The sequence below is a fragment of the Rissa tridactyla genome, chromosome 4 (assembly GCF_028500815.1).
Source record: "Rissa tridactyla isolate bRisTri1 chromosome 4, bRisTri1.patW.cur.20221130, whole genome shotgun sequence".
Classification (NCBI taxonomy): Eukaryota; Metazoa; Chordata; class Aves; order Charadriiformes; family Laridae; genus Rissa; species Rissa tridactyla.
This window is the reverse complement of record NC_071469.1, coordinates 40,689,931-40,702,857: the sequence shown is the minus strand read 5'-3', so window position 1 is coordinate 40,702,857 and position 12,927 is coordinate 40,689,931. Positions and strand designations below refer to the sequence as shown.

The following is a 12,927-nucleotide window of genomic DNA, read 5'->3' as shown; positions in this document are numbered from 1 at the left end:
CACAGGGAGCATCGCTTGTGTGATACTGGATGGTCCTACACTAAGAGACTTGACTTCATTGCCCTCTGGTGAGAGGAGTATATACAACAGGAACTATCAGCTTTTTTTTTTTAAGGGAGACCAAATGGGACCTGCCTAGGTTACAAGTGGCAACCAAACTGAGGAAGGGCAAACTTCCAGTTAATCTTGTTGCATATAACATAAAACAAGTGTATGGAGCAGGATGGAGCACTTAATGCAGCTCAACTCCAGATATCACCTCTCCATCCTCAGCTTTTAATGCCTACAGTGTTGCTCTGGTTTACCTCCACTTCTTCATCTTTGGGTGCAAGAAGAAAGAATGTCCACTGTGATACAGAGGATGTTTAAATCCAGCACGGGGGCTGCATGGCCAAGTGGCTCTTTAGTCCCACTACCACAAATCCCTGGTTCGTTTTCACTCTTGTTCCAGTGAAAAAGAGTGCTAGAGATCCACACTAGCAAAAAGTATCTCAGGTTAGTTTCCACATTTGCCAGGTTTGAACTTCCTCTGTCTTTTGGGCACACACATCCTGTAAATTAACTTTGAGAGCTGTATATGCGCTTCCGAGGTCCTCTCTCCTGCTCAGCCTTTGGTTGATCATCCTGCCTTGAACACGGGCCCCTTGGTACTTTATTAATCTTTCCCTCAAGCCACCAGGACAGTGGTGCTCTAGCCATCTCCTTCCCAATAGAGGCCCAGGAATTCCACAAGATGGAGAGCATTTTGCTATGCCCACGCTCACTAAAGACCAGGAAAATCCACAGCACTGGAATCCCAACCCAAAGACAAAGCACAGTTTTATCCCCAGTGGCATTGAAGTTACTACATGAGCAATAACTAGCTGTTCTTTTTGTCTCCCATTTGCCTGATGAAAGTGAGATACTGAACTGCGATCACTGCAACGGATCCTGTGCTAAAACTGGCCAGTTTACATTGGAGGGAAAAAGCTTGAGAGATAACATAGTGAAAAAACTCTGGTCTAATCTACCAGATAGCTAAAAAGACAGAAGCATGAGGAAGATGTCCTACAGCATGATACAGGGGAGATAATGACAGGGAAATGTGTCAGACTTCATAATTACTGCTAATGAGGTTAATCTAAGGGCAACTAATCCTATGGGAGAACATGGTGGCTCTGTGATCAAGGTCTCTGAAATACAGGAGTCTTCTATAGCCCTTGACCCCTAACGCCTCTCCCCGCCTGGGACATCCACTGCCCCCCAGTGCAGAAATGTCTCCTTTTCTCACTGAGCCACCCCAGCAGCGCACAATCGGACATTCCTACTCCTACAAATGCAGTGACTTATCTGCTGGCAACCTGCACCCCAAAGCAAAGAATAGGTTTGCCTCCTGCTTGCACTAGCTCCTGGCTGCAGAGGCACAAGATTGCACGTGCACTGCAGCTTGTTTTGGAAAGTGCCTTTTAACTTGCATTTTACCACAACTGCCAGTTATTCCAGAACTCGAGCTCCCTTTTGGCCCATGAGTCAAGGCATTGAGATGTGGCAAATGAAGAGCTGTAGGAAGAGGCCTAGAGCCTGCTCATTTTCCATCGCCTCCTCTTTTTCATGTGCCCCTCTCACTGCCACGATTAGGGTGCCTATGCATGACACTCTTGCAGCAACCTTTGTGTAGTAAGCGCTGTGCAGATCACAGCGTCTCTTCCATTTTGTGAACATAACTTTGAAACTAGTCTTTTCCACAGCAGAAAGGTGATGGTACAAAGCAATCACGGACATGCCTTGTTTTGGCACAAAATTTCATTGCTTCTGAAGAGGAAAACTAACATCACAAACATTCCTCCTCCCAGGAGAGGGAAGATGGGGCAAGTGGCTGCTCCACCCAGAGCTCTCCAGCCCTGAAATGGAAGGATCCCCAAAGATCTAGGGGAAGGCCCTGCTGATGCACATGTGCAAGGCACACAACAAATCCCAAGCACAGATAAGTTCTGTTTCACAGTTTCACCCCCACTGTTCATGTGACAGCTTTCTTTAAAATTCCACAGTACCTCTTTCTCACCTGGAAACATCATCTCTGGCTTTTCTTTCTCCTTGTCTTGGTCTCTGGTTTCCAAAGAACTGTTAACTGAGATCTTCTTTTCTCCCTTGCCTCTGCACTTCTGTTAACCCTGCTTTACATATTCTATTATAAAAAATAAAATAAAACCTCAGCTGCATGAAAAAAGGACTTAAGCCATTTGACGGTAACTGCAGCATTAGTGCCTATCTCTCACTGGTGCCAAAGGTGAGAGGAATTTTAGTAATTCAATAGATAGATAAGATAGGAGAGGTTATTTGATTTAGTATTTGTCTGTACCATGTTTCTGAAATACTGTGCAGCTAAAAAAATGCTAAAGGTCACCTGATACGTTTCTTTAGATAAACGAAATAACTTTTTCTGAAGTGATATGCTCACTCCAGGTGCAATTATCGTATTTTTAAGACTTCACTGTAAGTCACCCTTTAAAGTAAGCTCTTATCCCACAGCTCAGTGGCGATTTTTAAATAAGTAATTTCCCTCCCTCCACATCCCCAGACTAACACCAACAGGGTTCACAAGGAAATCCCAACAGGCAGACTGTTATTCAGTCCATTTCTGCATTTCTAAGGCTCATCGACCTTTCTTTTGTCAGATAAAAGCTTCCCATCTCTTTAAGCCCTTCATTCTTGCAATAGTCCCACAGAAAAGTTGACATCCTTGGCAAGGAGAGTGAAAAGCAGCTTGTCCGCCCTTCCCAATAGTCCAGGCTGGGGTTGTTTTAGCCTGTTTAAATCTCCCCCCTATTTATATGCTAATGTTCTGGTATCAGCAGAAAGTATAAACAGTGTTGTTTACAGCTCCCTATAGTCTGTGAGCACCAAGCTGCCAGGAGAATACTGTGTACTGGGCAGAGAGATGCATTTATTGACAATGAAAATGGCCACTTCTAAGACTATGAGAAACAAAACCGAACAGTAAAAATGCAGTGTCAGCCAACATCTAACCATACAAAACAGGACTGGGAAAAAGCCATTAGCCAGGGGGTCAGTCATGGGCCCCAGGGAGCTACGAGATTTCATATTTAACAGGGAGAGATCTGGGGAGACCTTCAGCACAGAGACCTCTGAGAAAAGAGAGCATCAAGTTCCTTGGCAAGGCAGCTTACATGCTCCATTTGCTATTATTGCAGATTTTTGTTAGTGGATAATGGCTCATAGCTTGGCTCGTAGCTCTCCTGGATCCTGAAGTGAATTAAACTCTCCTAAGAAAAACAGCATGGTCTAAAGGAGCAAGGACAGGAATTCTGGAGTTCAGATCTTGTCTCTCCATTTTGCTACGTGATTCTCTTCACCAGCAGAGCACTAGATCTTAAAAGTAACTGCAAAACCAGGCAGCAGTGAGGGTGTACATCAAAAATAGTTGTGCAATGTCAAGCTCTCTGAAGACATTAGGACACAGAGCTTGTCTCTTCTTTACATCAGTCGACAAAATGTTGATGACTGCAATGGCAGTCCCTGTTCAAAACAGGGGAAATACCTGCTCACATCAGCAATGCCTTATCTCCCAGTAAATAAAAACTAAAAAGCCTTAAAAACTCCCTGTCTACTATAGTGCCTACTGTATGCAATTCTCTCTCAAATGCAATTACTGATAAAAGATGCTAAACTGGCTGACCTGGCAATGCTTATAGTATGGTTTTCAGAAGACAGAAAAAGGCTGGGACGATTAAAGTTGAACTCATCTTCTCCTAGCGTATATATGTTTCAGCTCTCACCAGAAGAGATTCACCACCCGAATTCCAGGTGGGAAATGCAGAGGACTTCAGTGGGGGCTGAACCCTCTTGAGAGTCCAGGCCACCCAAACCATCTGAGCTGCATCCAGTGCCCGCGCTGGCAGTACCACACTCTGCTCTCTTTGGAGGGAGACTCCAGTGGCCGGATGACTAGTCCAGCTTGTCTCCTCAGCGATCTAAAGCCACGTCACACCCACCAGTACCACTATCTCTCTTGCTGGGCAGTCTCAGACAAGGTGTCAAGAAAGGGCTGAGTTTTTCACCAGCCCTCACTGTCCAGCAAAACCAGTGCAGAGGCACCTGGGTAGGACAATGTGAACTTGCTTGGCTATTACTGGAGAACTATACATATACTGTAAATAAAAGGAAGTAATCTACTCAGCAACTTTATATCAGCATTAAATTAATGAAAGGGTAAAATGACAAGAGGAACACTTGAAATGACATTGTGCCTTGTAGAAGCAGCACAGTCACAAAAGGATTTTGAGGTGGTGAACAATGAGAGTCTTATATTGGCAAGGATGTGCTTTTCTTCCAGTGGGAATTCAGTTGCTAAGTGCATCAAGAGGATTTACAGCAACCCTTCGCTGTAATAACTAGACATAGGCCTGCATGAAAATCCCACATTTGGCTGTGGTACACTGGCTGTCTCCTTCTAGTAGTGTGTTCCCAAAGAAGGAAACAGCTTATTTCTGCTACTACAGTACGTCTGAAATCAAGTAGTAGTCTGGTGGTGCCATGCCAAATTTTCCAATGCAGAAAGTTTCTCTGTCTCCTGAGTTAAAGTAATCTGCATGTGGTCTTGCACATATTACTTACATCATCTTTTTAAGAAACTTAATCCAGCCAGTTTTGAGCTTTGAAGTTTTGCTGTACAATGTAAAAGGGTTAAGTCTACCCACACTGCATCAGGTGCCCTGCACACATTACACCGCGTATTTTGTGGGATTACAAGTGCTTATCAACAGTGCAAATAAACCAATTCAATGCACTTATTCCACTCAAGACTGTCTGAAACTTGTTCATTTCTAATAACTGTCAGCTAAACCACTAAGCCAGGTGGGGATGATGCTTGTTGGAGACATTGTGAGCTCCAGCAGCAGTTTCTAAATCTCCTTCCATAACTTATTATTAATTACTGTTTGTTAAGCACCAGCAGTAAGAGACAAATAAAGGCAGCCCCATAGCAAGGGTTTAACCTTTAAGCACAAGGCATATCGCTTAAGACCACAGTATGAACAGTGAGAGATGTCTTGAATCTGAAGCCAGGAGGTGGGATTCTAGTGTTTGTATTTTTGGCATCTGTATCTGTAAGAGGATGGAAAGGCATGTAAGTGTTTTTGAGGGTAGGTGGGTGTTTTGGTCAAAGAGAAAGCTGATGCACCTAAAACTATGAGAGAGAACTGTAGATGTACTGCTTAAAGATGCATCTACAGAAATATTAATAAAGAAAAGGCTAGAATGTAGTCTTACATAATTCATTGCTGCTGGGACATGGGCTGGGAGGGAAGAATGGAAAAAACAGTCCATAAAGATGCCAATAGTTTCTAAGCAGAAACATCTGTTGAAGTCTTAAAAACGGTCAGGCCTGCAGCAAGCTCAGCAACAGGAAAACCTGCAGTTGATCACTCCTACCCTCATCAGCCCCATGAGCTCCTACCCCTGGGATCGGCGTGGAGCTTGGAAGATAACTGACACTATGAATCAAACACGGCTTCTTTCTTGAAGGGGAAAGGGGGAGGAACAGAGAGCCAGGATGGGCGTCTGGGGAAGACAAACGATTATTTGGAATGGAGGTATTCAGGAAGAGTTACAAAAGAGTAAGGGAACATGCAAAGGGAGACCCAGTGGCTTACCCACTCTGTCCCAAGGGTGCCTGTACGCTGAATTTCCATTGCCTTGTCCAGTCTAATTTTAAATGTCTCAAGCAAAAGGCCTTGCTCCCCTTGGGAGGCTATTGCAAAATCTCACAAATCATCTTTGCCTTTTACATGACTGTCTCTTCCTTTGTGATAGTTCATTTAATTTTCTTTGTTTTCTCTTGATATTCAACAGTGCCCCTAGACATATCAGTTCCAAACAGCAATTTCTTCTTCCTGAAAGCATTTATTCCCCTCTGCAGTCTTCTCTCAAGAAAGGAATTATCTTAAAAATATCGGTGGACGTTGTACGTTGTACATCTCTGCAGGGTCTGTATCTGCCAGCAGGAAGGGAGCACGGTTCTGCTGGATCTTACAAGGATCAGTGAAAGGGGGACGTCAGCTGCTATATTACAAGAGAAGTATAAATTGGCAAAAGTTCTTATAAAGCAGGGTTTGGAGCCTTCCCGTACCCATCTCCAATCATTTCAAGTGCCAATTTTGACTAATTGCTTGTGTTAAAGCTTCTTAAAATATCTAAACTTTTATCCACCAAGAAAAACAAACTTCAGTCAATGACAATGAAAAGTCCTTGGGTGGAGATTCCATTTTCGTTTCAAATCCAAAACTCCATCAGCCTGCATTATCCACGGGAGTGGGCAGCAACCTAGCAGGGAATTTCTGAGTTTATAAAGGATTCTATTTTAGAGTTAGTGGTGACTGAAATACCATGAGAACTGTATTTCATTTCTCAAAAAAGGGTAATATGCGAGTGCTTGGGATTTCAAAAGTATTTACCCTGCACTTTTGAAAGTCTAAGCAAAATCCTTCCCCTCCCTTAAACTAATCACTAACATTTTCCTAGCAATAGTTTTTCTATATAAAGTTAGACTGAAGGGTCAACATATGGCTTAGATTGGAACTCTTGCTGTGAAATTATCCATGCAGTCCACAACCAGCACCTCCGTAACAATAACAGAAGCGAGCAGAGTAGTGGTTAAAGTGATCAGATGTTCGAAAACAAACTCTGCAGTTTTCAGTATTCATCAGTTTTCAGATTTTGACCTGCTCTAGGTCTTCACTCCAAAATGGCACATAGTGATTTGCTTCCTGGCCCAAATGCTCCTAGTCCTCAGCTTTCAACATCAAAGAAAGCTTGCTGCTCCAGCGGCTCTCTTCCAGCCTGCCTGGCTCACTGCTCTTCTTCCTCACCTCTTGCTTTTTTCATTAGATTAGCAGCTTTGAGCAAGAAACTCTGGCACTGTCTGAAGCTCCAAGGATCCATTTATCAGTCTTTCTAAGGCCTTCTCCACCTTCATACTTGCTTTCTGGCTGTCTCTATAAACACGGTATCAGGGGAGGACTTCTTGATAGTGAACTTGTTCATGTTTCTAGTTGTGGAGACAGTTATCCTTACTTAATGTTGACGGTGGTACAAATAACATTGCTAGAAGTAGTGGTACTAGACATAGCTTTTTGATGTCATGCAGCTCAAAATGACTGACCAAAAGGTCAGTAGCTTGGTTTTCCTTTCAGGTGTGGAGCAAAGTTTTCACACTGCATCTGAGGCACTGGATAACTTCAAAGACTGAGCAACACAAAAAGGCTTAGGAAGCTTGTGTCCTGCTATTCCTCCTGCAGATTCCTAACCAGTCTCAACCAGCTGCCTACCTCCAATCTGGGCTCCTGAAGCCCCAATTCTCTGCAGGTCCTCTGGCAGCACACAAGAAGGGAATGGTCTCCAACAATGCAGGAGTAAAGGGAACTTTTAACTCAATGTTAAGCCTCTTAAAAAATGAGCTGAGGTTCCTCTGAGATTTTATTAAATCTGCCAGCCTGTGAAATACTGCCCAGTGGATCAAAGACACAATGCACCCTTTCTTAGCTTGTGTCAAGCTCTTCATAGATCTCCAAAGGGCAGTAGGGCTGTAATGTCTCGTTAGGTCAGTCATTAAATACAAGGAACCCAAAAATTCACCAGAAACCAAGAGTCGGGATGGGACTCTGCCATCCCTTCAGGAGCACGATGTCTGACCCTTTTAATTCATCTTCATTCCCTTCTCCCCCCAGTACACTGAGAACCACTCACTGTTGCTGATGTATAAAACCCTGCCACGACAACTACTAAAAAGGGCAGCTCCATGCTGGCATTGATCCTGCCTTCATCTCACTGCATTCATTGTCTAAGAGAACAGAGGCAGGATTAGAAGGGGGTTTAGAGTGCAACCAGGCAGTAAGATTAATAACTGCTCTTAGCTTCATTCATGATCAATTGAGTGTGTGTGAATCTGCAGAGGACCTTCTCCAAACAATCCGTAGAGATGGTAGTGGCAGTTGTGGAACTAGAAATCCAGCAAAGCAAATTTCAGTTACGCAGCATTTCTTATAGGCAAGCCCTAAACATTTTGCTATCTCTCGATCAGGAAATACTGCTCTGCTTGCCTCAATTTGCTAGTATTTTCCCCCAAAACCTATTACGCACCCTATCTTACTCCCTAGGAAGTCCACTGACTCCAGTGGGCACAAAGGCAAGCCTTATATGAAGGAAAGCTTGCTATCAGAAATGCTTTCAGTTGCACACTTGAGGTGCGTCAGTTACTTTTTAAACAAATCAAACATCTTGGAGCCTACAGTATAATATATTTCACCAGATTTATCCCAACTTTATCTATCACAAGTAAATATAGAAAAATTACATGGTCTGTCTCCTTTTTGCTGGAGGGGTTAGCACTTCCTTCATGAATTCTTGTATATGTGAATACAAGATACAGCATGCACAGAGGTCACAGAGGTGACCATCAAATGGGTTTCCTATGAACCATCACGTGGGTAAGAACTGACTGCTCAGAATTCAGTAGCTGCTAGTGTAAAGGTGAAAAATCCAGTGGTATGTGAATGAAAACTGGACGTGTTTTACATTCATCACCTAATTCTGTTAACATCACAAAATGAAGTATTTTTGTAGCACTTTGACTGGCTGCTGGCAAAGACATGCAGTACAAGGAGTGACCCAAGTGGGCACGCATATGCAAAGCTTTTGGGACACCACTCTGGTAGGAGCAAAGCCATGTGGGAAAGGCACACACTGGGCTTTGATTTCAGAATATAGAACATCAGATAATGTTAGTTTCCAAAGACACCCCTATTTTGCATTTGTCCATCACTTTTTATTCTAGAACATATCAAAGTAAAGATGACCAAGCTACACAAAGGAATGCCTATATCCACGACTGGAACGGAACCAGGGAGCAGCAGTTGGCCACCCCAGATGGTACTATGCAACATCTTAGGAAAAAGGTGAAAAATAAGTTTCCTTTTGTAATCGTCAACAATACCTTGCAGGCATGTCTGTGCAGCCTTGGAACGCCTGGAGCCAGGCTTCAAAAACTTGGAGCCCTCCAGATATTTGCTTGGCCTGACAAAGGACAGGAGGGAGGGCACGGCGTTGCTTTGCCCTTACCACACCCCCTAACACATCCTGTAACGTGTCCTGCAGGACCAAAATTCTTACTTCAAATAATGGAGCGTTACCTGAATAGTCATCCCACAGTCTGCACACAGCAGCTGGCTGTATTCCCAAGCATTTAGAAATTGGCCATCCCTATTTAATTGAAACAGCAGGAGAATTTATGGAAGCAAAATTGAATTCCCCTAACTGATAATTGAAAGATTAACTTCTGGAGGGAATGCCTTGAGATTTTTAATGACCACACACGATCAGGACCTTGGTTTAATATCTCACTAAAACAGTGCTGAGGGTAGAAAAAGGAGAAAAAAGAACCTATAGGCCTCTGCCATCTGAAATATGGTGTGAAGTGGTCACTGTAGTAGCCTCACAAAATCGGCTGCCTGAGGAATTTCTTGTTGATTAACAACTCATACTGGCATCAGTGAGAAAGAGTCCAGGAAAAACAGAGCTGCTCCAGCATGTTTTAAAACAAAACAAAACAAAAAATCCCACAAAACTCCCACAGGCTCTTGTTTTCATTAAACCAAGTGCCAGTGGCTTCTGCGGACCTCAACCAAGATTGTTAACGGTCAATCTTGGACTACCTTTATGGGACCACCGTATGAGACTCGTATTCACTCTTCACAGTAGTTTTCAATTCTGTTTCCAATTTGTGCTAACCTCTCACCTCCCCAAAAGCATTCATGAAAAATACACGCTGGCATTAAAGGGAGAATATGCCCTTCACATCCAATGTGATATACCGGGGCAGGGGATGGGTGAAACTCGAAGTGGGCAGTGCAGTGAGGCACCGCTCCTGCAGGTTCCTCTGCCCAACCTAGAGGCCCAAGGTACCTCAGTAACTTCAAAGTGATGCTTTTTAATGAGAGGACTGTATGTCTCAATTGGATTATTTTAAATTAGACCTTGTTAAATGCTGCCTCTTTGGCAGTTTTAGCCAAGAACTGACCATGGAAATATCTTTTTTTGCTGATACAAAAGGACTTTGCTTTAGGATTGAGGCACCCTAGCCAGAGCAATAAGAAGAACATGGAGCAAGCAGCAAACATCAGTCTTCAATGCTGTCACACCAACATTAAATTCACTTAAAAAAACAATTGAGAGAGACAGATGGTAAGATATCTAAGAATGCTGATACTTCTGAGAAGGGGAGTGAGACATAGGTCATTTGTAAAATAGCAGAAACCCTGTCTGTAACTTCAGCAACGTTCAGTTTTTGTATTTAAAAGGGTCCTCCGAGGCTGCAGCTTTCACGCACATACCCCGGCTTTCACAAGGAGCATGGGAAAATAAGCTCATTGTGTCGGAAGGCCTTGAAAGGGAAAGGAGGCTTGCGGCAGGATGGGAGGAGGGGAAGAGCTAGAGCCCAGCTTGAAAACGCATGGAGAGAAATTGAAAACAAATACGTACCTACCCCCAACGCGCACACATGCAAGCCCTAAACTCTGACTGAACTCCGAAATCAGAGCCCGAGCTGGTTTGGGAGCCACTGCTCACTTTTCTTCTTCTCCGCCCGCCCCCCCTTTTTTTTATAATTTTTTTTTAACGTTTGTTTTGTTTTCAATTCCCTCCTCCTTTATAAGGAAGAATAGAAAATCAGCAAAGTTTTGCGCGTGTGTGTATGTGTGTGTGTCTCCCAGGCAGCTCAGGAAGAGCGAGCTGTCAAAAGCCCAGCCCGGAGTCTGGCTTTCTTGTTCCTGGTGAGGATTTTATAAATATTTGGAAGGTTGCATGGGGCGGGGGGGGGGAGGGGGGGGGGACTGCAGGAGGGAGGCTAGATAACTTTTGGGCCCACACAGCACAGAAGTTTTGAAAGCCTGCTTTTCATTAGCATCGCCTAGCAACCAACTCATCTGCTGCAAATCTCATCACGCCCCAGCAAAGCATCCACGGCATGCTAATCTTTTCATTTAATAGAAAAGCTGCTGTAATCTTTCTTCCTTTTCCTTTCGAAAAGAGCAGACAATAATAATAATAACGATAAAAAAAGAATCCGGCCCCGCTCCTCCCGCTGCCCTGCACCCCCACCAGTGCTCTCGTTGATCCAACACTTTGCCGAGTTCCCATGGATGACCTACATGTGTGTGTTCTGGCTGATAAGTCCCAGCTGCAAAGGCAAGCTTGGGTCGGTTTTTGCTTTTTGTGCTGTGCGTGCTGGAAAGGGAGGGAGGCGAGGGGGAGGATTTTTCTGGCTGGGCGCTGAGAGAGGAAGGAGGCAGGCAGGGCTACAGCGCTCAGAGTCCGAATGGCTTAAACGAAATCTTTGGCTTCAGACACTGTAACTGAAGCCTCCCCAGCAGACAGGAGAGAACTGGTTTGTTCTGGTGCCTGTGTGTGCATGCGTGTGCATGCTTCTCTGTGCGTGCACAAGTCCCAGCGCTCGCTATATCCGCAGGAGAAGAGCGAGTCTCGCTCTGTCACTGATAAATTCCATGTCCAGCCAGCTGCAAAACAAGCCGTGCTCTGGAATCTCCCCGGGCTTTGCCCGTCCTTTCACTCTGAAAATATCATGCCTAAGGGTAGGGGAAGTGGTTTGGACAAAATAAGACTTGACCTGAGCATCTGCCCAGAACTGAAACCAAATGTCTGTCTCCCTGAATTTTTGGCTTTTGATAAAGCTCAGATAATTTGTCTTGCCACCTGCCCATCTTCAAGCATGTCTGCACTTTACGGTTCCACATGGAATCACTAATCTATCATGAAACAGGCCATGCATACAGCTTCTGAGCTGGTGAGAAGCAGCAAGCTGAAATCCTGCAGAAAAGCACATTTTCAGATATCCAGCCCCATTTTTACAGATATGCATCCCAGTGAGCAAGGTCTGCGCTACCTTGCCCTTTGCTCCTTCCTCAGTCTCCTTCCCCTCCTTCTAGCCTCCATATTTCTTCTACCTTTTCCATACTTTCAGGTGCTCCTGAGGATGTCTTCTCCTCCCCACCCAAAAAGAACTCAGCTCCTCCAAAGTGCAATCCTAGGGGCCATTTCACATTCTGCTTAACACCCTATCCTATTTCCTGCTCCTTGAACCTGTGAACCTTGAACATAATGCACCTCCCCACTCCTACCCACACGTGATGATTGAGAGCAGACTCCTTTACAAAGAAAGATGTTTCCTTTTCCCCTCTCCAGCATAATGCTGGAAGCATTCCCATTAGTGAGGTGCTATAAAGATGACTGCAAGATCACAAGGCCCTACAGCAAAGATTAAGTCACTTTGGACAATAACGTTGTTATCATACCTAAGGAAATGACAAGGGGCCCATTGTGTAACAGATCAGGTAGAGATACCATGAATTTCCTACAAAATCCAGATTAAAACTGGAGCAATATGATGCCTGGGAAGCAGTAAATATTATGTAAAGTTGGAAAGGATACCGAGATTCTGGAAGATGTTTCAGTGTCACAACTGCTTTGCATTCTTAAGCAATATCAGAGGGAACAATTAATTTTCAGTCCTCCACCTAGAAAGTCCTAATGGGTAGCCCCAATAACAAAACTTCTGACAGCCCAGCTGAAAGAATGGCTGTATGGCCAGGGAAAAGGACTCCGAGGAAGTTCAACCAATCTCAGCTACATCCTCTGGCAACCACTTCAAAAGGTTTGATGGAGCAGAGTGCCCACAAGCAGATGAAATGAGACCCTTCATGCACCATTTACTGCACTTGACAGGGAAGAATTGCCAGGTTTTAGAAAACACATCCACCTCCTCTCTCTTCTCTTCTAAACAACTTCAGTGCTACCAGCTTCGGCACTCCACGCTGCAAACGCTTTCAGAGTCATCAATCAGGTGAAAACCCTTTTCCC

The 12,927-nt window shown here is 44.2% G+C and overlaps 1 protein-coding gene across 7 annotated transcripts in view; it reads right to left on the bottom strand.

Moving 5' to 3' along the window:
* Positions 1–12,927, bottom strand: part of RAD51B (RAD51 paralog B) — a 419,926-nt gene that overhangs the window by 80,186 nt on the left and 326,813 nt on the right. The window lies entirely within an intron of this gene.